Here is a 26711-nt window from a genome sequence, read left to right on the forward strand (position 1 = left end):
CTTGGGATACAGGTGCAGGCAGCCGGCCATGACTCCTGGATTCCAGTGGAGCAGTGCAGGGCTTTTTCAGCACTGTGGCTGCTTCTCCAGAGGAGACCGACTCGGAATCGGCATTGGGTCTGGGTCTGTGGGCCGAAGCAGCTTCTAGCCCAGCTTGGGAGGTGGCTGGCCTTCTGCCTCAGTACTGCCGGCTCCCATGTCCTGGCCGGGCCATGTGACCTCTCTGAGCTTCAGTCTCCGTCTGCGAAATGGGGGTGTGAGGGCCCCGGGGGGAGGGAGCTGCCTCATGCTCTCCTGATCGCGCTGGTCTCAGAGATGCCAGGCCTGTGGTGGGGCCAGGCCTTACCTCCGATGTTCCTTTCTGCTTCTAAGTGGAAACACACCATGGAATTGAGAATCCTTAACCTGACCTGTGAGGGTGTGTTTCATGTGCTTTCTGGAAGGAGAGACAGAACTATCACATAATATATCCTACTAGGCAGAGGGTGGTAAAGGTGATTAGAGACCAGCAAGGTTCTGGCCTTGGGGATCAGGGTTTACTCTCAGCACGTGAATCTGGGAAGACTTCCTGGAGGAAGTGATGCTGAAATTGGGCCTTAGGATGTGTGAGCACTGGAGAGGGAGGAAGAGGGGAAGAAAGGGAGGAATGTCACCGGTGGAAGGTGGCATGCATGTGCAAAGCCACCCAGAGCTTTGATGATACCTGGAATATAGTAAGTGCCTGATAAAAGTCATCACCAAAGTCAATCTGACTCTAGGATTTGGGTTAGGTTTCTGGCAGAAGGGATGTGTGGGGGTGTGATAGCGAATTTCAGCCCACCAGGCAAGAACGGACAGGTTTATTTGTTTGTTTGTTTGTTTTTGAGACAGGGTCTTGCTTTGTCACCCAAGCTGGGGACAAAGATCACTGCAGCTTCTGCCTCCCAGGCTCAGAGATCATCAGACCTTAGCCTCTTGAGCAGCTGGGACCCCAGGGGTACACTATCACACCCAGCTAATTGGTTTTTTTTGTATTTTTTGTAGAGATGGGGTTTTGCCATGTTGCCAGGCTGCTCTCAAACTCCTAAGCTTAAGCAATCCACCCTCCTTGGCCTCCCAAAGTGCTGGGATTATAGGTATGAGTCACTGTGCCTGGCGAGAAAAGACAGTTTCAGAGCCTTATGTAGGTGATTTCTGGTGGCGAGGGAACCGATCATTTTTTTTTGAGCCCCTGCAGATTGGCTGGTCGCTTCAGTGGGAGTGTCTTGCTTCCTTGGCCTTCCATTCACTTGGCAAGTTTGTTAGGTGCTGTTGTGTGCCAGGCTCGGCCCGAGCATCTGTGGAGCCAGAGGAAGCTGGGTGGACAGAACCAGGTGGGGAGAGGATGCAGCTTCCCTCATTCCCCCTTCTGGACAGGTCGGGGAAACTCGGTGACTGTTCTGGGAAGCTGCAGCTTGAGGAGAGATGACGTTTCCTGTGGCCCAGTGAGGGCGGGGCCCTGGGGTCTGGGCTGACAGCAAGCAGTGGTGGAAGGTGGGCGTGGGCACCCGGAGGCCTGTGATGCCCCCAGATCCTCCACCAGGGACGTAGCCGGCAGCAGAGCAGTGACAGGTCCCCTGCCGCTTGGGTCTCTGCCCACCCACGCCTCCCTTGCTAGTCGTTCTCTCTGGCCTCTACCTCCTTGCTCTTTCTTGGCAGACACTGTAGAACCCTGCCTGAGGCACAGCATCCGGGCTGCCTTGGGGACAGACAGAATGGGGATAGCATCCTGTCCTATGGCCCATGGAGCCACCCTGCCATGTTCTTCTTTGTCCCCAAGGCCACCCTCCTTCCTCCACGCCCAGGTTTCTAGCATCCAGGGAAGACCTGAGTTTGGAGTCTGGCTTCCGACATGGATCCTGGACAAATTACTCAGCCTCTTTGCACCTCAGTTTCCACCTATGAGAGTGAGAGTGAGCCATCTGTAAGAATGGGCGTGAGAATTACCTTGCAGAATCATGCAGGTTGGACCAAAGCCAGACTGTGGCTGGTGCCTCAAGGCAGCTGTTTCCACCATTCAGAGGATTGTTCTGTTGTCTGTTCAACAATTCAGGCAGCTCACTCAGATCAGGGCCTCTGCCACTGATATAAATTCAAAATCCCCCACGAGGAAACAAAAACATGCAGCCACCCTCCAGGCACCTTCAAAATGAAGGCTCTGGACACACAGCAGGAGGAGTCCCTATCCCCAAGGACTGACTCCATATAGTGGGGAACTATGAGCCATGAGCTGGTGAATGTATTACAGGGTGACAAAGGAAGAGCCTAGCCTGGGGTGTGCAGTGAGTCCTAAAGATGAGGTAGGGCCGGGTACGGTGGCTCACACCTGTAATCCCAGCACTTTGAGAGGTTGAGGCTAGAGGATCACCTGAGGTCAGGAGTTCAAGACCAGCCTGGGCAACATGGCAAAACCCTGTCTCTACTAAAAATACAAAAAATTAGCCAGGCCTGGTGGCATGCACCTGTAATCCCAGCCACTCGGGAGGCTGAGGTGGGAGAATTGTTTGAACCTGGGAGGAGGCGGAGGTTGCAGGGAGCTGAGATCGCACCACTGCACTCCAGCCTGGGTGACAGAGTGAGACTCTGTCTCACACACAAAAAAACCACAACAACAAAAGAAGAGGTAGGACCTGGGAGGTGAAGGGGGCCAGGGGGTGGCACAGGGAGGGCACCAAGACAGGCAGAGTTGTGGTCTGCGGGTCAGTCTGTGGACATGTGCACCACCTTGGCCGTGCCATGTTGCTCACTGAGGCGGGGAACACACCCAGCCCAGCTCAGGTCAGGTGCTTTGCTCCCCTTCTTCCTTCTTCTCCCTCCTACCTCCTCCCCCCTCAAAGTACAGGGGTGGGAGGAGAGGCCCCCAGGCCCTGCTGTCCCCATGCCCTCCTTGTGGGACTCCTGGGCCGCTGCTCCCCCTGAAGTCAAGTGGAAGAGATGAGGAGCGCTTGGGTCTGGCTCTCCGGCCTTATGCATGCCGTGTCTCTTGGTTGCTGATGTTCCTTTCTGGCTGATGCAGAGGATGCCGCAGGAGGCTAAGCCTGCCGTCTGGCCTGTCCGGCCCGTCCAGATCTGCAATGCGCGGAGCAGCCCCCAAAGGTCTGCTGCAGTGAGGGGAGGGCACTGCAGGGAGTTGGCCTGGGGTGGTGGTGTGACTGGTTCCATGAGCCTTTGAGTGAGCGCTCACATCCACACCTACTGTTCCTGTGGCCACTGGAGCTGCTGGCCCAGCCACCCTCTACCTGGCCCAGGTGAGAAGCAGCTTCCCTACCTGTTGTGGCCCCAAGCATCCAGCTCCAGACTTCCTGGGAGGACCATGGCTGGCCGCTGAGCTGACCACCCACAGGCATGGTCCCTGGGGTCAGAGGCAGGACCTTTGACTTCTCAGAGGGGTGGAGGGGAGTCTGTGCTTTGAACCCACTGGGCCAGGTGACTCCTGCTGTGTGTGCAGCCAGACTCACCTGCTCAGGGCTGCCTGCCAGGGACCCCAGGTGTCTAAGCGTCTGCTTCTTACCGGCCCCACCCTCCGCTATAGTTTCTTTTGCCTTCCTCCTAAATTTGCATGGCAGAAACTTCCTTCTACAAATATTTGTGGAGCGCCCACTGTGTGCCAAGCATTGTTCTAGGCGGGGGTTGTTCAAGACAGACTGCAGGGCGGTCAGCAGCCATGACTGCGTCTTGGACCAGGACTGCCCTCTGTGTCTGTGTCACCTCCTCCACCCCAGCCAGATGGCTTAAAGCTCCAGGGGGCTTTGCCTCCTTTCACCTTTCCTCCCCCTGCCCTGCCCCAGGCCTCCTTTCACCTTTCCTCCCCCTGCCCTGCCCCAGGTGTGTGCAGATGTGGGGTGACCCCACTGCCCCATTTGATTGGGAACCCCCCACCCCCGATGGCCAGGAGAAGCCCTTTCTCTTGGCATTCCACAGCACGCTGCTCCTGCGATGTTTTTTATACAGTAGTCTTGCTCCTCGCCTCTAACCTATTCCTGGATACACAGAGGAAGCACGCAGTCCCTTCCGTTTTGCAGGTACTTGGAGCAGTGGAGCAGGAGAGACTGACTTGCCCCACATCTCTAGTCATTTCCTAGACATTGCTGTATCCTGGTGACTTAGGGTCCTGACTGCACCGTGGGCTCACCTCTCTGGGCTCTGGCTGGCACGACCTTCCTTTTGAAGGTGCCCGGAGGGTGGCTCCTTGTTTTGTTTCCTCATGGGGGATTTTGAATTTATGTCTCTGGTAGTGGTTTGGAAGCCACAGCATCCTGTGCCGGGTTTAGCAGGATAGAGTTAGAGTGAGCTCTGGCCATGAGAGGCTGGCCTGGGCCGGGCACGGTGGCTTTCGCCTGTAATCCCAGCACTTTGAGAGGCCGAGGTAGGTGGATCACGAAGTCAGGAGTTCGAGACTGGCCTGGCCAGCATGGTGAAACCCCCATCTCTACTAAAAATACAAAAAAATTAGCCAGGCGTGGTGGCATGCCTGTAGTCCCAGCTACTTGGGAGGCTGAGGCAGGAGAATTGCTTGAACCTGGGAGGTAGAGGTTGCAGTGAGCCAGGATTGCCCCACTGCACTCCAGCCTGGGCGACAGGGCAAGACTGTCTCAAAAAAAAAAAAAAAAAAACAAAGAAAGAAAGACTGGCTGGATAGGGAAGGGCCAAACCCCGCAGGCTCCAGTGGAAGGCCCCTCCCCTTCTCAAAGTGCTCCTGAGTCCCTGGTTGCCACTCTCCAGACCAAGGCAGTGGGAGGTGCTCTGCGGGAGATTCTGGCTGGAAAAAGCAGCCGTGTAATTACAGGTACTGGAAATAGTTCTTTTTCCCTTTCAGCCTTTTCCTCCTCTCTGCTCCCCCCAAAGAAAACAACAACCAAAAAATCCCCCAAAAATACAAAGCTGGAAAAAGCTCTGAAACCTTCTTAGTTTAGTCTGGCAGAAGAGGCATCCCAGGCGGTGGGCCTTAAACATTTACATTCTTTGGGCTTAGCTGACTCCTGCAAGCGTCAAGTTTCTGGGTTGGTGGCACATCCAGGGTGAAGTAAGAGCTCCTTACAGAGAAAGCATGTGTGTGTGTTGGTGCTCTAGATGGCCCAATGGCAGGGGGTGGGCTCCGAGCTCCAGGGCCCTTTCTTGGGAGAGAGCAGATCCTGTGGGATTTTGTGTTAACTTGTCCTGACCTGTTCATCACCTTGGTGCCCGATGAGAAGTGTCTCAGCAGCTCTGTTCTCCAGACCTTTACTGAACACTTACTGTGTGCCAGTGATTCAGCTCAGAACGGGGAAGAGGGCATTTGAGAGGCTGATGAGTCAGTGAGGGAGTCACAGCTCACTAATGCTGTATTTCTTCACATCTGAAACCTGGCGACCATGAGCTTTACCATCTTTTTTTTTTTTTTTTTCAAATATGCTGCTGATTGTCACTGTCATGTGCCCTTGACCCCAGGACCAGCCTGATGGCAGAGATCTTAAGATGTGGATCACATGACTTTGAGCCGGCCCGGGAGGAGGACTCTGAGAGGCTGGGAGGCTGGCCGGGGGCACCGCAGAGATCACGGGAGAAGCTCTTCAGCGGCAGAAGCATCTTGGATGGTGTTTTATGGGCAGAGCAGGGCTGGGGAATATGACAGCAGTGAGATGAATACACAGAGGTGCCATTGATGAGTGATCCTGCTCTGGGCTCTCCAGTCACCTCTAACCTTATAGAGAACAACTACGATGTCTGTTTTACAGATGGGCCACAGCCCTCCCCAGTGGATGTGTACCTGGGAACCACCCCTGGCAGGTGACGTAGATCTGTGCACTCCCTGAGCACCCATCCTGTAAGAGGCTTGAAGGGCTCTTTATTAACCACCCATATTCCCAGGACTTAGCTCCTGGTGGTCGAGGCTGGCTCCCTCTTTGTCTTGGACTCCTCTCTGTGGCTTCTCTTTAACCAGCACTTAAAAATGCACCAGGCTGAGTGGGGTACCAGCATCGTCTCATCTCATCCCCACATTGTCCCAGTGAGATGGGGTTAATTTTCCTGGTTTGCAGGTGGGGAAACTGAGATTTGGAAAGTCTCTCAGGTTATAGCCAGGTAAGGGCAGAGCCGGGATTAGAACCCAGGGTTGTCAGCTCCAAAGCCTGTGCCTGTCTCTCATTTCTGAACGTTTTCAGCAACTCTATTGTTATTCCTGTCCCGAGAGGCACCTGCTCACCTGCATGGCCTGTTGTCTACTGGGCTCTTGGCCAGAGACATTGAAAGCCCTAATCTGATGGTTCATTGAGGAGATACGGCATCATGATGAGGGCTTAGGATTCGTCGCTGATGAGTTTTCTTTCAGGCCTCTGAAAAGTGGCATCATTGCCGGACAGAGGTGGGAGGTGGGCTGGGGAGAGTCAGTCCAGGACCCCCTGCAGGTTCCACTGTGACTAGAATATTCTGGAGGCTCAGGAGAGCCAGCATACAAGGTGGCAGGTGTTGGAGAGGGAAAGTGACTTGGAGATTGGGTCTTGCTCTGACCGGTCTGATGGTCAGCGGAGGGAAGCACCGCCTTAGGTCACCAGACACCTCCAGCCCGCACCCGCTCCACCCGCCCGGATGCTCTTCTCAGACTCTTTCTTTTGTTGTCTGGCTGTGTCAGACGTCTGGGCTCGCAGGGAGGTTCCTGAATGGGCCTTGGAAACAGGTCACTCCCTTCCCGTGCCGCCAGCACTGACCCAGATGTGACCTTCCCCACAGTGACAGTGTCTGGCTGTCACTCTTTGATGCTGGTGGTAGACGGGCTGGGTGGCCACCCCTCCCCAGCTCTGGCCTTCAAGGACTTTGCCATCTCCACAGCCGCCTGCCGGACGTTCCTTCCCGCTGCCGTGCTGGAGAGGGGTGTCCATGGGGGCTCTGTCCCAGCGCTTGGCCTTTCCACTCTCATGGAGTGCCCGGGCTGGGCTGGCAGCTTCGAGGGTCTGGATGAAACAGACTAGTTCCCACTGAGCTGAGGGGGGCCCCTCTCTGGTCCCAGCCCCTTGGCAGGGCGCTCAGCAGTGGATGTGCCCTCTGTGGGGTCTCTGGGGACTTTCCACATCTCCCCCTGGCTGGCTGTGGAGCCTCCCTCGGAGTCGTTGGCAGAGATCTCAGGGGATCTCAAAATGCTCACCCTGGTGCTGGGTACCAAGGCTGACCTTGAAGGTCAGAAGCCAGTGGTGGATCATGCTGCCCTCATGGCGGGGCTTGGAGCCCTGTCCACACACAGGGGCTTCATTGGAGCTCAGTGTTTAGTCTTCGTGGGATCCAGATGTGAACAAAGCGGAGAAGGGAGGATGCCAGATGTGCCTGCCCGCATGGAGACGGTCTCACCCTTGGCTGCCGGTGCATCTTTAGGCAACGAGAGCCCATGCTGGGCAGATTCTGGGGCTTCAGCCTTTGGAGGACCTCCAGGTGGCTGGTCCTCTGGGCCTCAGGGAGACGATGCCATGTCATTCTGCTGCTAGCTTCCAGGGTGGTGAGGAATACATTTCTACTGCTGTTGTCCACGGACAGCAGGGGCTGCATCAGGCGGGACTTTGGAACCAGGGCCTTCTCCCATCCCTTCCTGTCTGTGGCCCATGCAAAATTCCAGGGGTCTTTTCCTGCAGCAAAGAGAGCCAGGGTGCAGGCCTCAAGGAGGTGGGACATGTGCAGGTGACTACCCAAAGCTCTCCTTGACAGCCCAAACTTTGGCAGAGGAACCCATCCTGGGGGCAGCGGATGTCTCTCCGTCACAGTCACCCCTCTTTACTTTTTTTTTTTTGAAACAGTCTCACTCTGTCTCCCAGGCGGGAGTGCAATGGCACGATCTCAGCTCACTGCAACCTCTGCCTCCCGGGTTCAACAATTTTTCTGCCTCAGCCTTCCAACTAGCTGGGACAATAGGCATGCGCCACCACTCCTGGCCAATTTTTGTATTCTTCGTAGAGACATGGTTTCACCATATTGGCCAGACTGGTTTTGAACTCCTGACCTCATTATCCTCCCACCTCAGCCTCCCAAAGTGCTGGGATGACAGGCGTGAGCCACCGTGCCTGGCAGCTCACACCTGTTTTTCTAGGTTTTTCAGTCCATTTCTTTTTTGCATGCCAGACTGGTGACCCATATTTCTGGTAGCTAATCACTTGTTTTTCTCATCCAGTAAGTAGACGCCTTTGATGCAGCTGGAATGGGCCCCAGATGGGAGGGACTTTGTCCTTACCACCACATGGAGCCAGCACATAGTGGGACTCACAGCTCTTGGTGACATCAATGAATTTTGTCCTGATTAGCTGCTAGCGGTGTGCCGTCTGCGGCTCTGCTCTGCAGTGAGATCCACCCCTATCCTGTGGCTCAGCACATGGTAGGTCCTCAGTGAGGCTGTGATGAGGACTGTGAGGGTGTCTGGTGCCTGGTACAGGTCCGTTGCTGTCCTCCATGGTGTCTCTCTGTGCCCAGACTCTGGAGGGTTGGTGGAGGGCAGTGGGCCCAGGACTCAGTATGTCCGATGCGGAAATTAGCTTGGGTAGGGAGGGGAGTCAAGACAAAAGCCTGGTTGTGCCCTCAGAGAAAACCCTAACCTGGGTTTCCCTGAGGCTGAAACTGCCAGCACCTGGCCTGTCTTGTTCCCATAAAGGGCACTTTGTGTGTGGCTCCTGGCGGGAGGTGGTGGCCAGCCTGTGTCTCCTGGAGCCCAGACTCTCTCTGGGAATGAGCGCAGCCACCTCCGAGCCACAGCTTGCTGTGATGAAAACCCCTGTGGCCCTGGACTTCTGAGAGCTGTGTTCTGAGAGCTCTCACAAACCAGCCAGACAGTTGTGTTTGGGACAAGCCTGTTCCTTGTGCCATGGAGCCAGCATGGTCTTGTCAGATTCAGACCAGACACATTCTTTTTAGGAAAACGGAGTGGGGTGTGAGAGCGGGGACACCTGGCCTGGTGGGCTGGTGGATCAGAGGCACTTGCGAGCGGGTCTGTAGTGGGTGGGAAGCCCCATCGGGAGGCAGAGACACTCGCTGGCTGCTGCCTCCTGAATGGACAGCCAGTGTGGGCACAGTGGCTGCACTCGCTGGAAGCTGGGACCCCAGAGCTCGGCATGTGGAGCTAGACAAAGCTTCCTCTGCTCCCACTGCAGGCTGGGCTTCCCCCAGCCAGGGCACTGGGCGTCCAAGACCTGTGCTCTGCCATCCGGCCGGAGCCAATGCCCCTGTCCCCTACCTCCGCCAGTGCAGGTGGAGAGCTGTCCCCGCTCCCTGGGTCTCACCAGCCCTGCATGCTAGGGATGGTCTGGGCTGTGTAGCATGGAGCTCTTGCCACCTCTGGGGACTGAGTTCTCACGGAATGAGGTCCCTGCAGGGCTGACCTGGGCCAGGAGAGCTTTGGATCCAGTGGGGAAGATTCCATAGCAGGTCGGGGACAGAGAGACGGATGCCTGCCCACCTTTTCAGGAAAGTGATGTGGGAGACCCTAGGCCCTGCTTTCATGGGAGTGGTGTTTCTGCAGAACATGGTGGTATGGGCAGGTGGCACCGTGGAACAGAGAGTTACTCAGCAGGCACGTACCCAGCACTTACTCTGTAAAAGGCCCCGAGACACAGTGTGAATAAGACCGAGTACCAGCCCCTGTGCTCTCATGGGGGACAGGCCTTAAGTAGATAACCAAGTGAACGTCATTGTGAAGTTCCGTGGGGAAGCTCAGAGTGTGGCACGGGGACAGAGGACGTTTGCCACTTGGGCAGGATGGCTGAGAAACGCCTTGGTGACATGGTGACCTCGGAGCAGAGCCCTGAGGGAAGTTGGGGAACAGCTACCTGGGGCCTCAGGTCCTGTGTGCCCAGAACCAGGCAGAGGGCGTGGGAAGGGCAGAGATCCTGAGATAGGAGCTTGGCAGGTGCCAGGAAGAGCCAAAAGGCCAGTGGTGCAGGCAGAAGAGCATGGGGGAAGGAGCTGACAGAGTGTCCTGGGTCCTGGCCGGGAGGAATGTGGGCTCCCTGAGGTCCGAATGACCTGTCCCACTCTACCCCTGCGTCCATCTGTCCCCTGGAGGTTGGCTGGGCCAGCTGCTACGTGGGGAGGTCAGGTGGAATGCTCTCAGTGGGGCTGAGTTTACTCTTCCCTGCCTTTCATTGGTTGGGGCTCTGATGCTCCTGAGAAGACTTCTTGAATAACAAAGAACCATTCTGCAGGACCCTTGGAAAGATCTGTGTTTGTTCCCAGCACCACCTGGAAGGCTGGGCAGGTTGCTTTTCTGATCCTCAGTCTCCCTGTGCAGTGGAGGTAGAGAAACCCGGGGCCAGGCAGACCTGACGCCGTGGAAGCTCTTGGAGTCTCTGAAGGGGCCACAGAAAAGTCAGTGGGTGGTGTCGGAGGAGTCCCTTCACACTGCCCAGGCACAGAGGCTAAAGGCATGACCAGAGGGGACATGGAGGTGGGAGGTTCACCTCAAGACCACCGGGGTCGCTGTCTGCATGTGGCCGAATGTTCTCCCTGGTGGTTGGGCTGGGTGGGCTCCAAGTAGAAGGTGAGTTGAGAGTCTGAGAGCCCCAAGGAGCTGGGGGCCTTGCGGTGGCTCCTATGCCACCTTCCAGAAGGAAGCCACCTTGGTCAGCTGCCTCCATAGAAAAACAGCAGCCTGATCATCAGCCATCTTCCCTCCCACTGGCCGAGCAGACATGGTGAGCCCGCCGCTCCTGAGGGGCTTTCTCATTCCTGCAGTTTAGTCTGCGCTGGATTAACTGAAAGACTTACTGCCTCTGAGTCAAAACACAAAAATCCCCCTGGATACACCAGGGTGTTTGCTGCCAGGGGAGCAGCTGGCGCCTTTTTTTGGTGGCGGTGGGTGGGGGGACCCTAACCCCTTCTTTCCTGTTCACAGCCCTTTCCAGTCTTCCAGATTGGAGAAGAACTTGGTCCCAGGAACTTCAGACCTCTTGAACTGGGGGGTCATGGCTTAGGGGCAGGTGCTCAGGGCGGGCATTGGGATGGTTCCTCTTTCTTAGATGCATCTCCTGTCGTTTCCTGAGGAAGAGACGAGCACCACCCCCTCTACCCAAGTGCAGCGCTTCCGAGGGTCCCAGGTGGTCCTCTAAGCCCATAGCATCCAGAGCAGCCACTCATAGGAAGATCCACCCCAATGTGGGCAGAAATTGGTAGCTATTTTTATCTCATCTAGTTTCATTTCTATTTTGGGGATGTGTGTTTCATAATGCATGTAATCTATTGATACAGAAGCATGTGAGTATCACATACGCATGAGTGTATATGTCTTCAGCGGGTACGTGCTTAAAAGTCGATCGCCAGTCAGAGGATGATAGCTGCTGGAGATGAGGTTCTGGTGTGTAAAGGGAAGCGGGTGTCACCAGGGGTCCGGGAAAGGCTGCACCATGGGGAATGCACCTTACAAGGCAGAGCAGGCGGATGGGGAGGGCAGGGTTGGGCACAGGTTGGGCAGACAGCAGCATCTGTCTGTGTTTGAAGAGCAGCTGGCCACCCCAGTGCACCTGGATCCAAGCACTTGAGCCCATACAGCAGTCTTGGGGGAGTTTCGGGGAGAGATTTGACCCCTGTTTCTTCACCATTTCCCAGGGTCTCAACCATGGTCAGCACATGGGTGAGATGGTAACTGTTGAGGCTTGGTAGACCTCATGGTGTCTGCCATAACGACTCGGCTCTGTTTGTAGAGTGAAAGCAGCCACAGACAACATGTAAACCGTGAGCCTGGCTGTGTGCCAATAAAGCTTCACCTCCAGAAGTAGACAGTGGGCCACATTTGGCCTCTGGGTGTAATTTGGCCAACCCTAGTCTAGATTTAAGAGGACGGGCCCTAATGGGGCCTAGGACCAGCCTCAGTTTCTCACCAAAGTGCAGGCCCCTGACTTTGGATTCGTGAATGGAGTGCACCAATCACATTTACACTTTGGGAGGATTTCGGGGGCATGGCGTGGACTTTTCAGAGAGTTTGCTTAGCTGGAGCAGGTGATGAACAACCATTATGTCACATGGTAAACATCTCAGCTCTGCCGCACACCTTGACACCCCCTCCTTTAGAGCCAGATGAACGTGCTGTGTGGAGGATTCCGTACAGGGGCCAAGGGAGGAGGGGGGCCTGGCTCATCAATAAAGTCTTGAAGCTGCTGAGCCCAGAGACATGTGGAGGTCCTCCAGACTGCCGTCTCTCACGGTGTTTGCAAAGATGTGCTCCAGGAAGTGTCCCTGTTCTTCAAGTTTGGGAACTGCTGCAGTTGAACAGAACCCTTGAGTTTCTGCCTTGCAGGACTTCCCAGAGTCTTTAAGATGCTGATGCACTTTGTGACTCTCTAGAAGGGGATAAATGTTTCCTCCCACTCAGAAATGATTTCAAGTGCTTTACGACTCTGTCAAGGCCACTTTGGGAAGAGCTGATTTCTTTCAACGCTTTATTTTATAAGCAGGGACTCTAAGGCCCAGAGAGGTAAACGTCTCATTCAGGGTAACCCAGAGGCTGATGAGCGAGTTGGAATCAGCACGGAGCTCCCGCTGACCGCCTCCCTTCTGGCCTGGGAGAGCCAGGGAGTTGACCCCGGGTTGCAGGTGCTGGGTTCTAGGTAGTGCTTCTGGGCACACAAAGATGGTTTTGTCCCAGGAATACCCTGCATCCTTTCACCTAAAGCACACTCTGCGTCGAGGCTTCCCAGCACTGCTGTGGCATTGTTGCCATAGGGCAGGGGAATTGTCCGTGTGGGGCCTGTGCTGGGCATTGCTGGGCATTTAGCAACGTCCCTGGCCCCCACCCACCAGACGCTACCCCAAATTGTGACCACCAAACGTGTCTCCAGACATTGTCAAATGTCCTGGAGTAGAGAAGGGAGGGTGGTAAAATCACCCTGGTTGAAAACCACTGCTCTGGCCAGGCACGGTGGCTCACACCTGTAATTCCAGCATTTTGGGAGGCTGAGGCAGACAAATCACAAGATCAGGAGATCAAGACCAGCCTGGCCAACATGGTGAAACCCCATCTCTACTAAAAGTACAAAAATTAGCTGAGTGTGCTGATGTGTGCCTGTAGTCCCAGCTACTTGGGAGGCTGAGGCAGCTGAATCAGGAGGCGGAGTTTACAGTGAGCCGAGGTGACCCCACTGCACTCCAGCCTGGTGACAGAGCGAGACTCCATTTCTAAAAAAGAAGAGAAAACCAGTGCTTTGCCCTGACAGGGGTGGACCCTGCACTCGCTGGAATTTGCCAGTCAAGGGCAGAAAGACTTGCCAGAACTCTGGCAGATGTGTAGGAGCTCGCGTGGGGGGTGGGGTGGCGGGGAAGGCCTCCCAAGGGGGAGACTTGAAGACACCTGAGGACAGTTGTATGAAGCAATGCAGGCAGTTCAGTCTGCATGGGGCTCAGGTGCCACCAGGTGAGGGGTTTGTGGGTCGGGGGAGACGCAGCTGGAGAGGGGAGGAAAGGCGAGATCCTGGATGGGTGGACAGGGGTGGGAGTCTCAGTCCATGAACTTCATGCCAAGGGCTTGAGGGCAATGATGGAGATGTCAGGGGAGGTGGCACATGGTGGTGGATAGGTCAGGGGAGAGGGTCCCAGGAAGGGAGTAGGGGAGAGAGCATTTGGGAAGATCGGCGAGGCCACCTGTCAAAAGATAGTGCTGGACAGCTGACCAACATGGTGAAACCCCATCTCTACAAAAAAAAAATGCAAAAATTAGGCATGGTGGCATGCACCTGTAGTCCCAGCTACTCAGGAGGCTGAGGCAGGAGAATCCCTTGAACTAGGATGGGGAGGTTGCAGTGAGTGGAGATCGCGCCACTGCACTCCAGCCTGGGTGACAGAGTGAGACCTAGTCTCAAAAATAACAACACCACAACGACAAAGGAAGTTACTGCTGGAGCCCAGGAGACCTCCCAGACCTCTGCCTTGGACAGATGGCAGTGGGTCATGGAGATGGTGGGCTTGAGTGTGGAGGTAGAAGAGAACATTCTGTGGGTAGTGTGACTCTACAGACACTTCTTCTCAAAACTTTGACACTGTGAGGCTGCTGGAATCTTTTTTGGGACTGATTTCTAGAGCCCAGGGAGAAAACTGCTGTGGATGACAGGACAGTGGGTTCAGAGTGGCTCAGGAGCAGGTGACCACATGTTTTTGCAAAGAGGAAAAGGGAACCGTGACCATCCGCGTGGGTCTGTTACCTCCATTCCGAGGACACAAGGTGTCTCTTCTCACTGTAGTTTGTTGGAGATGGGTGGCTTAAATAATTGCTAGTGCTTGCTCATTGAGAAGAATCTGAATGACACCTGATATGTACACATAAAGATGTACCAGGCCAGGCATGGTGGCTGAGACTGTAATGCCAGCACTTTGGGAGACTGAGGCCGGCAGATCACTTGAGGTCAGGAGTTGAAGACTAGCCTGGGCAACACGCTTAAACCCATCTCTACTAAAAATACAAAATTAGCCAGGTGTGGTGGTGCGTGCCCATAATCCCTGCTACTTGGGAGGCTGAGGCAGGAGAGTCATTCGAACCCAGGAAGCGGAAGTTGCAGCCAGCCAAGATCATGCTGCTGCACTCCAGCCTGGGCAACAAGAGCGAAACTCCATCTCAAAAGATAATAACAATAAAAATAATAATTATAAAGATTTGCCAATCTCTCACTCCTACCACCCCAAGGAAACCATGGTAATATCCTGCCAGCTGACCCTGTGATGCAGATACATGTATCCCTAACTTCACCACACATTCAGGGGAGTATTTTGGGTTTGCCTGTCCCCATCCCTTCCTCCTGTCCTTTCTCTCTCCCTTCCCAAACTGATGTCCTTCTGAACTTCTTCTAAAAATCATGGTAACATATACAAATACAAACATAAAATTTACCATTTTAACCATTTAAGACATGCAGTTGAGTAGTGTTGAGCCGCGGGATGGTAGGCTCATTCCATTGTGAGTTTTTTGAGGAACCACTGACTGTGTCCAGCAGGCTATGCCGTTTTGCATTTCCATCAATGATACACAAAGGTTCCAGTTTCTCCACATCCTTGCCAACGCTTGTAATTTTCTGGGTCTTTTTTTACGTACTTAAAAAAAAAAAAAAAAAACAACATAAACCTTTTATGGAAGGATGATGCACCCAGAATATTTCACACCCCCTGCCAACACCGACCCGTACGTCTGCATCTTGAGGATGCCACTGTTTGATTAGACTGGGCTCTCCTTTCATGTTCTCTGCTGCTCTTCCTGCTGAATGTTTGTGGAAGTGTCTCCAGGCTTACTGATGTGGTTCCACCTCTTCTTTTTAATTGCTGCATAATGATGGTTCATGGTGCAGACATATCGGGGCGATCTGCCTGAGTGACCTTCGGCGATGCACTTGATTTGGAGTGGCAAGAAGTGGCCACATCTCTATCGTAAACACCCTTTTATGGATCTCCTGCTACTGGTGCTCTTGTTCTTTTTTTTTTTCCTTTTTTGAGATGGAGTTTCACTCGTTGTTCAGGCTGGAGTGCAGTGGCGCCATCTCGGCTCACTGCAACCTCTGCCTCCTGGGTTCAAGCGATTCTCCTGCTTCTGCCTCCTGAGTAGCTGGGATTACAGGCACATGTCACCATGCCTGGATAATTTTTTGTATTTTTAGTAGAGACAGGATTTCTTCATGTTGGCCAGGCTGGTCTCGAACCCCTGACCTCAGGTGAGCTGCCTCAGCCTCCCAAAGTGCTAGGAATACAGGCGTGAGCCACTGCACCCCGCCGGCGCTCTTGTTCTTACGGGCTCATGCACCAGGGATGGAATTGCTGGATCAGTTGCCCGTTCGTTTCCCCAAAGCTGTGGGATTCAGATCCCACAGCCACGAGGGTACTTGTTTTCCACTTCCTGTAGGCAGAAGGCACCGTCTCTGTATTGACTCTGTAGCAACACGGAGGGTGCAACGTACGTGCGATCTCACTACTGCTTTTCTTTTATGTCCCTTTGTCTCCATGGGAGGTTGAGCTTCTTTTCCTGCAGGTTTACTTACCATTTGCATTTGCTTTTTCTCTGTATTGTCTGTTCCAATCCTCTGGCTATTGTGCAATAAAAGGACCAAAAACAAACGTGTCAAATGTTGAGAGCTTGAATGTTAAAAATACATGAAGTTTTTATACATGTTTGAATTACAGATTTTCAAAATTAAACCCTCAGCCAGGCGAGTTGGCTGATGCCTATAATCCCAGCACTTCAGGAGGCCAAGGGGGAAGGACTGCTTGAGTTCGAGAATAGCCTGGGCAACATAGTGAGACCCCATCTCTACCTCTCAAAAAAAATCTCAATGATTTTAGGAAGATTTGTTTGAGTGTGCTGAGATGTAAGAGACTTGGAAACCCTTGCGATGGCCTCGCCAGTGTGGGCAGTGAGAGTGAAGGTGAGATTGAGCAATTATGGAGGGAGGAATTTACAGCATTCGGCAAGGTGGCTCACCCCTGTAATCCCAGCACTTTGGGAGGCTGAGGCAGGCAGATTATGAGGTCAAGAGATCGAGACCATCCTGGCTAACATGGTAAAACCCCGTCTCTACTAAAAATACAAAAAATTAGTCAGGTAGTGGTGGGTGTCTGTAGTTCCAGGTACTCGGGAGGCTGAGGCAGGAGAATCACTTGAACCAGGGAGGTGGAGGTTGTAGTGAGCCAAGATCACACCGCTGCACTCCAGCCTGGGTGACAGAGCGAGACTCCATCTCAAAAAAAAAAAAAAAAAACATTGGGCGCTAATGTGGGAAACCAAGAAGAGAAGGAATCCAGGGAAATCCAGGGAGATGGGTTTGAATCTGGGTGAACTGGAAGTCGATGACAGAAACTGGCAGCAATATAGAGGCTGGGCGGGGGCTGTTTAGGCTACAGGGGATGTGTGAGTCAAGGGCACGGTCACCGCTGGGAAGATGCTATTTGATGGACAGGTCAAGTTCACAGGCAACAATCCCTGGGGTCATGAGAGCAAAGGAGCCTACGGAGGGAGGCCCTGTATAGGGAGAGACCCCCAAAAACATCTGTTGTGTAAGGAACAGGAAGAATGGCAGAGGAGCTGTGACAGAACCTTAGAGAGTGAGTCACATACTGTCACGAAACTAGGAGCATTTCAGGTCAAGGGCATGATATTTTCAAACACAGTTGAGAGGCAGAGAAGATGCTTGTTTTTTGGTCCCATTCAATTTATCGATTAGGAGGCCATGATCTTGGAAGAGCATTTTTCCTGCAGGGGCCAGGCCTGAAGTCAGCTTGAGCTGATTCTGCATCCTGAGCGCTTGGAGGGTGACAGAGACCACAGGAAGTGTGGCAGATGCAGGAGAGGGCATCGGCCGCGGTGGTCCTCCGTGGATGGTCCTGGCACCCTGGACCCATCCTGGGCACCGTGGCTGAGGCTTGGTTTCAGTTCTCTCCACCAGCGAGTGCTGACGGAACTCCTGCCCTCGTGGGCTGCATCAGGGACCAGCAAACCCCCAGGGTCCAAGAATCGCCTCCCAGGTACAAACTCCAGGGGAAAATGGTGAGAAACATGGAACCACCTTCTTCGGTGGGACCCTTGGTCCACCCTGTTCAGTGTCTGCTCCCAGGGACCAGCACAGCCTGTGTCGCTTCCCAGACAGCAGCCCATCCCCACTTCTTAGCCATTTAGGGCTTGCTCTTATATGCATTTATCTCCTTTTTCAAGTCCACCTCTACTTCCAATTCTGTCTTCTTGTCAGCTTTTTTTTCTTTTCTTTTTTTTTTTTTTAAGATGGAGTCTTGCTCTGCCACCCAGGCTGGAGTACTGTGGCGCAATCTCAGCTCACTGCAACCTCCACCTCCCGAGTTCAGGCGATTCTTTTGCCTCAGCCTCCCATATAGCTGGGACTACAGGTGTACACCATCAGGTCTGGCTAGTTTTTGTATTTTTAATACAGACAGCGTTTCACCACATTGGCCAGGATGGTCTCAAACTCCTGACCTCAGGTGATCTGCCCGCCTTAGCCTCCCAAAGTGCTGGGATTACAGGCATGAGCCACCACCCCCAGCCCTCCTTGTAAGCTTCCTGAAGCACCTGTGGTGTGAGCCTGCTGTGCACAGCCTCCTCCAGTGTCGGCTGAGCCCCAAAGCGGCCTGGGGAAGAGCACAGTCCTCTTTTGTTTATTCCGATGGTAAGGAAAGAGGTTGGCAAAGAGGCCCAAGGAGCCTACGAGCCAAATAAACAGTGACATTCTCCTTCTGCCCAGCTGGTTTTCCTCTCCAGCGTGGCTCCTGGGGAAACAGCTCAAGGTAGAGACCCTGGCTGCTGGCCAGCTTAGAGGCAGGTGGGGCCTGGCCGCGGTGCTTGGCTGCGTTCCTTCACACCTTTCCGCATTTGTCCCAGTAGCATCAGGACAGAGAGACTCCTTTCATCACCTAATCTTCATGCCTCAGGTTTTTATTTTTTTAATAAAACAAAGCATTTTCAATTGTAGCAAATACATATAGCATAAAATTAACATTTTATTTTATTTTTTTATTTTGTGAGACAGAGCCTTGCTCTGTTGCTCAGGCTGGAGTGTGGAGTGTGGCGGTTGCTCACTGCAGCCTCCACCTCCCGGGCTCAAGCCATTCTCCTGCCTCAGCCTCCCGAGTAGCTGGGATTACAGGTGCCCAACACCACACCCAGCTAATTTTTACCTTTTTGGTAGCGACAGGGTTTCACCACATTGGCCAGGCCGTCATCTCCAGAACCTTCTTATCGTCCCCGCCAGAAACTGCCTGTTAGTCATTCCCTCCCCATTCCTGTTCCCCACGGCCCCTGGCAACCACCATTCCACTTTCAGTCTCTGTGAATCTGATCGGCTTCGGTACCTCGTGTAAGTGGAATCATGTAGTATTTGTCTTTTTGTGACTGGTTTATTTTACTTCATATAACATGTTCGAGGTTCGCTCATATAGCTTGTATCAAAATGTCCTGTTTGAAGGCTGAGTAATACTTGGGACGGGCCCCATTTTGCTTCTCTGTTCGTCTGCCCATGGACACAGGTCACTTCTACCTTTCAGCCATCGTGAACATGCTGCTGTGAACGTGGCTGTACAAATGTCTGTTCAAGGCCCTGCTTTGCATTTATTTGAGTGTATACCCAGAAGGGGCTTTACCGGGTCATATAGGCGATTCTGTCTTGAGTATTTTGCCATGTTGTTTTCTACAGGGCCTATAAAACACACCATTTTGTAAAATGGAAGATTTTCATTGGGTAATCTTTAAGGTATCTTTGTGCTTTAAAAGAATGTTGTGGAGCCAGGTGCGGTGGCTCACCCTGTAATCCCAGTACTTTGTGGGGCTGAGACAGGCAGATACACCTGAGGTCAGGAGTTCAAGACCAGTCTGACCAACATGGTGAAACTCTTGTCTCTACTAAAAATACAAACATTAGCCAGGCGTGGTGGTGAACACCTGTAATCCCAGTTACTCGGGAGGCTGAGACAGGAGAATCGCTTGAACCTCAACCTGGGAGGCAGAGGTTGCAGTGAGCTAAGATTGCACCACTGCTCTCCAGCCTGTGTAAGAGAGCGAGACTGTCTTAAAAATAATTTTAAAAAAAAAGACAGAGAGGGTGTTTTGGGGCCCGGTGCAGTGGCTCATGCCTATAAACTCAGCTCTTTGGGAGGCCAACCCTCCAAGGTGGGAGGGTTGCTTTAACCCAGGAGTTCAAGACCAGCCTGAGTGAGATCCCATCTCTATAAAAACTAAAAAACTAGCAGGGCATGATGGTGCATGCCTGTAGTCTCAGGTACTTGGGAGGCTGAGGCAGGAAGATCACTTGAGTACTTGAGCCCAGGAGGTTGAGGCTGCAGTGAGCCATGATCATGCCACTGCACTCCATCCTGGGCGACAGGGCAGGACCCTGTCTGTAAAAAACAAGAAAGAAAGAATGTTGTGGTTCTCTGGTCCCTTGGTCGGTAGCTGGAAGATAATCGTTGGAGTTAAGACTTTACCCTCCAAACGTCATGTGCACAATAATAATAGCCACCCTTAACGCATTAATACATTTCAAGTACAGGGTACTCAGAGGTGCCCCATGCAGAGCGAGAGCTGTGTAAGCATCCGACACAGTTTGAGGACCTACTGTGTGCTGGGAACTGTAGACTGTTCGTGTGTATTCATTATCTTCGGTGCTGCTCTGCAGTCTGCCAGGGTAGGCGTTTATTCTCGTCTCTGCAGGAGAAAGTGAGCAATGCTGTGGGTTTGAAGTGTTATTTCTTGGGTTGTTAACTCACTCTGAATTTTCTGTTTACTTAAAACAAATTATCTAATTTTTCCTCCTGGTTCTTTACCTACTTCCCCCAAAGCAAAAGAAAGAACGAGGAGTGGGGGATCATCTGCCTGTGTGCATTCAAGGAAGAGTCTGGGGCAGGGCAGGAGGCAGGAGGCCACTGCCTGAGTTCACCTGTAGCACTGGGTAGTGAGGATGCAACTCCTGGCCGACTTGGGCAGGTCCCTCACTCTGAGACAATAAAAGGGCATCAGTTGCTGTGTTCAGGGAACCACTGCCCTCGGTGCCTTTTCATTAGGTGGTGACACTGCATTGCCCCCTGGAAAGGGGCACTAGCTCTCCATCTCCATTTGTGGTTCTTTCTATAGTCCCCATCCAGAGACCCAGGGTGGTGCAGATGAGTTTGAGGAAAGAGCCTTCCGACCCGCCACCTCCCCTTCTGGTGCCCGCTGGTCCCCACAGAGGGGCTGCTCGGCAGCACTGGGGCCTGACTCCCTATCGTGGCATTCAAGGCCCTTGGCATCCGGCCGCAGACCCTGCTTCTCGCTCGCTCTCTTGCATCATTGCCCCAGATGCTCCTGGCATTCTAAGAAACTCCTTCATCAGTTCTGCTTGTCCCAGTGGGAAGAGATGATGAGGGGTCTACAGGAGAGGGAAAGTGGGGCTTTTCTGGTTGTTTCCATCTGGTTATCCTAGAAATAATCCATTTACATTCCTAGCTCATGGAAGTCAGGACCTGAGCCTCTAATCCCTGGTATGAGCTCCAGCTCCACGGCCTCACCCCTCTGCGGCCGAGGCAGACTAGAGGGCAGGAGTTGGCCCTGATGTCCCCCTAAGAGGACAAGGATGGAGGGGGACTCAGCAGGGAGAAGGAGAGGGCTCCTCACAATCAGGGGAGGGGTGTGGCCAGGGCAAGCACCTCACACCTAGCCAGCCATCTACCCACCTAGTCAGTGAACCTGTTCACTTGTTTTAACTTTAAGGCCTCTATGGTTTGGGGGCAGGAAGTCCTCTTTGGGGGGATGGGAGAACAGGACAAGGATTGGGGTGGGGGAGAAGTGCACCCCAACCTCACGCCCCAGCCCTCTGCAGGCTTTTCTGCCCTTCAGCTGTGAGTGCTGCGCCTCCAGCCTTGCTGGGCTGGGGTCCCCACTTAGGTGCCTCTCTGGGGGTAGCACCTGCTCAGAGCCTCAGGCCACCCTCCTGATGGGGACACCCTGGCCACCAGGGCCCTGAGCCAACAGCCATCGAGGCTGCAGAGCCGCCCGTGAGGATGAACCTTCCCCCTCCCTGCCTCCATTCCTCCTCCTCTTGCTCCAATGCTCTGTCTCTCTCTCTCTCTCCTGGGAGGGCCCCTGAAGCCAGCATGGGAAAAACGGACCCAAGAGTGCCTTTAGAGGCAGGGTGGGGTAACTTAAGAGAGGGACCTGGCGGCTCTTCCTGTGCGTAGTGCTGTGGATCTGCTACCAACACTCTGTCCAAGTCAGCAGCCTGTCTCTCAAAAAAGGCGGGGATGGAGATGCTCCCACCTCCCGAGCTGTGCTTCGGGAAAGAGAGCATGGCTTGAATTGGTGCCTGGAAGACACTGAGTCCTCAGATGCGGCAGGGGCCAGCATCTCTCCCTGCAGGTCCCTTGTCCCCTCTCTCCTCCCCCAGCCCAGACCTGGATACATGGAGGTGGGTGGGGTGGGCTGGGTGGGGGTGTGTCACTTGGCTCTTCCCTACCCTGTTTCCTCAAGCTTCTGCTCATGGAGACCTGGGACACAGCCAAGGCCCTGGCTGTCGGCTCCCCAGGACCCCTTTCTGGGGTGTCCCTGCCCAGGGGAGACCCTGTCCCGAGGGAGGAGGTTGGTGACTCCCTGGGGGCTCTGGGTTTGCTGTGACAGGAGGCATTTGGAGATCCATCCCCAGGCTATCCTGGCTGCGCCTAAGGCCCCCGCCCCCAGGACAGAACTTGCAGGGAGCAGGGGGCACAGCCAGATGCTGCTCTGGCCACTCTCCTGCCAGCCTTGGCCTCGCCCAGGAGGAAGTGTACTTTCTCCTTTGCTAGTGAGTTTCTGTTCATTTCAGGACAAGTTGCCTGGGAACCAGAGAGTTAGTCATGACTGGAAAAGGGGCTGGGCAAGGAATTGGGCCGCCTTTGCCTTCGAGCCTGGCCCTGCAGGCAGGGCTGGGGTCTTCAGTGTCACCTTTTGAGGTCTGAGGTGGAGTTACCTCCTCTCCTTGACTTTGTGGCTGTGAAACGTGGGTGGCGTGGGCCACGATTCTGCCTTTGGGGGGCTCTCCTGCCCTGCTCTGCTGTGCTTTTCTGACTGGGACAAGGGGGTCTTGGGGTTTTGGGGAGAGTGCAGCAGCTGCAGGGCAGGAATGCATATACCCTGGCCCCGTTCTGGAGGACTCTGGAAAACCCGGCCGATTACCTTGTAATTGTTCCCAGCAGTGAGGAGCGAGTCTGGGCCGGGAGCGGCCTCCAGTGTTTGTTTTGCCTTCTGTGTTCTCCAGGCCAGTGGTAACCAAGGGCCGCTTCCCCTTGGAGACGGCAGAGCTCGCTCGGGCCAGGGCTGACCCAGCCTGGGCAAGGCAGGCCTGGGGAACCGGCAGGGAGGTCGCCCTATGGCAGGGGCTCCAGAGGTGCTACCCAAACTCCTCTTCTGTCATTCTCCCCCCAGGAGGGAGGATCTGAGGGGCTTCTCTCCTGGTTCTTTTCCCAGGCAGTTGCCTGGAACATTCGAGAACTCCGATCCTCTGTTAGTTTCCCGGGAGATGGTGAGAATGCGCACTGCCCAGCTACATGTGGGTGGTCTTGGGCAGGTTGTGGACTCAGGGCTGACCGCCAGGCCAGGTTCTGGCAGGAACCAGAGTCCTGAGGTAATTCCGGGGCAAGTTTGGAACCGAAGGAGAGGTGCTCTGAGATGGCCACAATGGAGGCCAACCAGGGAAGGCTCCGTGGAGGAGGGGTCCCGGAAGATCCCGCACAGATGGGATTCCCATCAGATGGGGTTGTTCGAAGTGATAAGAATGTCGTTTTAACGCGTGTGGCTCTTAAGGACTAGCAGGGCTGGTGCGGCTGCTGGTGTCTAAGGGACCTTTGGAGAAGCTGAGAGGGCATGTCAGGGGCTTGGAGGGTGGAGATCAGGGAGGCCTCCAACAGGGTGGCCCTACCCTCTTCCCAGTAGGGACTTCCCAGACCCCGAGGGCTTCTACAAGGGCTGGGCTAGGGGATCAACAGCTGCGCCCTCCACTCTGGTGGCCCTGGCACAGGACGGGAGGCTGCCTGCTCCTTCCGTGACACAGGTTGGCCTCTAGATGTGGTTGATTGAAGTCAGTTGTGTTTCAGGATTGGCTCGGAGAGGGATGGAAGCCCTCCGCCTTCTCCTGTGTTTTCCCTCCAGCCCCCACCTCGGGAGGACCTCCACCAACAGCCCTGACCCACCTGGTCACGCAGGTCACCCAGGAGTCTAGGGCCGGTGCCATTTGGGGGCAGTTTCCTGAGACTCTGCATTTGCAGCAAGCTCCCAGGTGATGGTCTGTGGGACGAGCTAGCATTGCCAGGCACAGGGCACACAGGGCACACAGGGTGACGGGTTCCCTCGCCCCTACAGGAGCTGTTCTCAAGAAAGGAGATGGACTCTCCCTGGGCAGGCACTCAATCCTGTCTGGTTTTCCGTTTGGGGGCCTAGAGAAGAGGTTCTGTCAATCAGCAGAGGAGGGGATCAGGGGCAGGGCAGGGACACTGGTGTATGGGGACTGGCCTGGGCCCCAGGGACTGGCCCGGACCCCACGGTCTGACTTTCACACGGATTCCTGCCACCAGCCCAGCTGCCGATAGTTAAACCTGAGTGATTCACTGAAGTGCGTTTGGAGGTAAGGGGCTGTGTCGTGAAAACGTGGGTCCCAGTGGCCTGCTTTGTCGGCAGGTCTTGCTGCCTCAGCAGAAAAGAGGCGCTTTTGATATGGGAATGGAAACTTGGGACCGCGTTAGAAATGGTTAGTGTGTTCGTTGGAGAGGACCCTGGTCCTCCTCCAGCTGTGGAAACTCCACGCCTGGCGGGAAGATGTGGGGCCGGGGAGGGGTCCCTTCAGCACCTGGGTCTGTGGTCTGAGCCGCCTGTACTGTGATGTGGCCGCCTTCCTTGCTGCTGAGGGGCATGGGACACACTAGTCCCCTGCTGGCCCCTCTGCCTGCAAAGGTAACATGCTGCTGTTTTCATTTTATGGAAAGTCCGGCTCACAGAGGAAATACCTTTCTCAGCGCAGCCTGTCCGATGTCCCAGAGTAGCTCTGCCCAGCAAGGCGAAAACATGAAATGCGCATTTGTAGTCCTCGTGTGTACCTGGCCACAGCAGCGTGAGGTGGGTGGGGAGGCAGAGCGGGAAGGGGAGAGGACTTGTCTAGCTCAAAAGGCCAGTCCTGGCTTCAGTTTCCAACGCTGGGCTGACTGCTGGGACAAGCAAGTGCCCCGTTCTTGTCTCTTCTTCCGTGGCCCTGATTGCTGTCCTAGACTAGCCCGTTCGATGGATATTGAGCCAATTTCCCTTTTTTCCACTTCCCCCTTTTCCCCTCTTGTTCTCAAAATGTGATAAGGGGAGTAGGTGAAACCCAGATCCAAGTTGCTTTCCTGAGAAACTTCCCAAAGTGGTTAGGTCCTAGCCCCTGGCCTCGGAAGAGAGAAGCAGGGTGTACACACCCCTCTGCACCTGGACGCTGCAGACCCAAGCCCCAGCTGCCACCCTGTCCCAAGGCCATGGTTACTGGGGGAGGGACTGAGAGAGGGTTTGGAGATGCAGGCAGAACCCCTGCCAGCAGCCGCTTCCCCTGAAACTTGCACTCATTGTTCAAATGACTGAGTGTGGCCAGCCTCCCCCCACTAGACTATAAGCTCCCTGAGGGCAGCAAGTTCTGGCTGTTCTGTGTATCCAGTAGGTGCTTAATACTTCTGGAATGAATTTCAGCCCTGAGGCACGTTATTTGGACTTGGGTGGTTTCCCACTGTTCACCAGCTGAACATTGCCAGACCATCTATTGGGTTGGGTAACTTTTTCCTGTGACATCTTGTCCATGTGGCTCGTTCTTTCCAGTTTCCCCTTGGAGAAGATGCTTTCTAGCAAGCAGAAGGCCCGTTCTCCCTGAACACTGACCACTTGGCCTGTGTTTGTGAATCGGCCACCTTGTTAAGGCACTCGGGGACTGAGAAACAAAGCAAGGTTTTGAGAAGCTCATTCGAACCTGTCTTAGGGGCTTAGCAGATCCTTGTGGGTGGGATGGGTGAGCAAGCAACTCAGAGCACAGGCCTCACAGGTGGTATTGGCCCACTTCCTATGTTCCACGTGAGCACGCCTGGCCAGGGGAGGACCCGTGGGCAATGGCAGCACCCGGCATGAGACGCCTGGGCTGTGCCAGGTCTGTGAGCGATGATCCCTCTACATGAGATGGCAGAAATGCAACCCGTGCGAAGAGGTTTGCATGTGGGACAAGTCCAGAGACCTTGTGCATCAGCCAGGGGCACCTCTAGCTGTGGGCAGAAGCTCCATGGTGCAGCTCACAGTGGCAGTCAGGCCCCAGTGTCATCCGTGGAAGAGCAGGGAGGATCCCAGTGGTTGGGTGATGGCCTGACAGCAGAAGTTAGGGCCTTAGTCAGTTTGGAGCTGCCTCAGGGTGTCAACTTGCTCAGTGGGAAAGTAGGCACCTAGGAATCCAAACGTCCCTCTCCTGCCTCATCCTGCCTCGTTCCCAGGGTAGGGATCGCCCTGTCATGGGTTCTTCCATGTCCTCATCTCCCACCAGCCTGCAGGGTCATCCCCTCTCCAGACCACAGTTTGGGCCCAGGCGTGGAGATGCAGTCTCCCAGACTCCTTGGGAGAAACTCGATCCACAGGTGCTGTCTCGGGGCAGCAAGGGCTGCCAAACCACAGCCCTGCGCTTTTTCCTTTGGAGAACAGAAAGGGGAGGCGGCAGAGGCCTGGATTGCAACAATTCTGCTCTCGAAGGCTCTTCACTCCCCACATCTGAGCGTCGTTAACCGTGTCCTTTTGTGTAACCCTGGCTAACAAGCCTGGTCCAGCCAGCCAGGCCTCTGTAAGCTTTGTGCTTCTCTCTGCCCTGCTCTCCCCTCCACGTGGAGAGCCCCCTGTCCATGTGGATCTTGGCGTGGTAGACGTTTTTCATCCATTTATGGGTTTTTTTAAATTGAGGTGAAATTCACATAACATTCACCTTTTTAAGAGTATACTTCTATGGCATTTAGTCCATTCACAATATGGTATACTACCACCTCTGTCTTGTTCCAAAACATTTTTATCACCCCTAAAAGAGACCTCTGTCACTTCCCATCCCCCTGCTTCCTGGCCCCAGGGAAGCACCAGTCGGCTTTCTGTTTCTATGGATTTGTTGATCCTGGTCATTGCATCAAAAGGGATTCATACAATATGTGACCTTTTAAATCTGGCTTCCTTCACTTAATATAAGTGGTTCATTCACATCATAGCAGGCACTAGGACTTTATTCCTTTTTTTTTTTTTTTTT

The 26711-nt window shown here is 54.2% G+C and overlaps 1 protein-coding gene and 1 long non-coding RNA gene across 5 annotated transcripts in view; one reads left to right on the forward strand and one right to left on the reverse strand.

The window, feature by feature from the left end:
* Nucleotides 1-26711, forward strand: part of SPSB1 (splA/ryanodine receptor domain and SOCS box containing 1) — an 80985-nt gene that overhangs the window by 24101 nt on the left and 30173 nt on the right. The gene's annotated exons all lie outside the window — the stretch shown is intronic.
* Nucleotides 13796-22915, reverse strand: LOC118155341 (uncharacterized). Of its 2 annotated transcripts, XR_004745715.3 has the most exons (4): nucleotides 22610-22915; nucleotides 20043-20131; nucleotides 15969-16014; nucleotides 13796-15033 (listed from the first exon to the last, which is right to left on the reverse strand). It is a non-coding gene; the product is annotated as an uncharacterized LOC118155341 (long non-coding RNA). The 2 variants fall into 2 exon arrangements; XR_004745716.3 differs by lacking the exon at nucleotides 15969-16014.

Source organism: Callithrix jacchus, chromosome 7 (genome assembly GCF_049354715.1).
Source record: "Callithrix jacchus isolate 240 chromosome 7, calJac240_pri, whole genome shotgun sequence".
In the NCBI taxonomy this organism is placed as follows: Eukaryota; Metazoa; Chordata; class Mammalia; order Primates; family Cebidae; genus Callithrix; species Callithrix jacchus.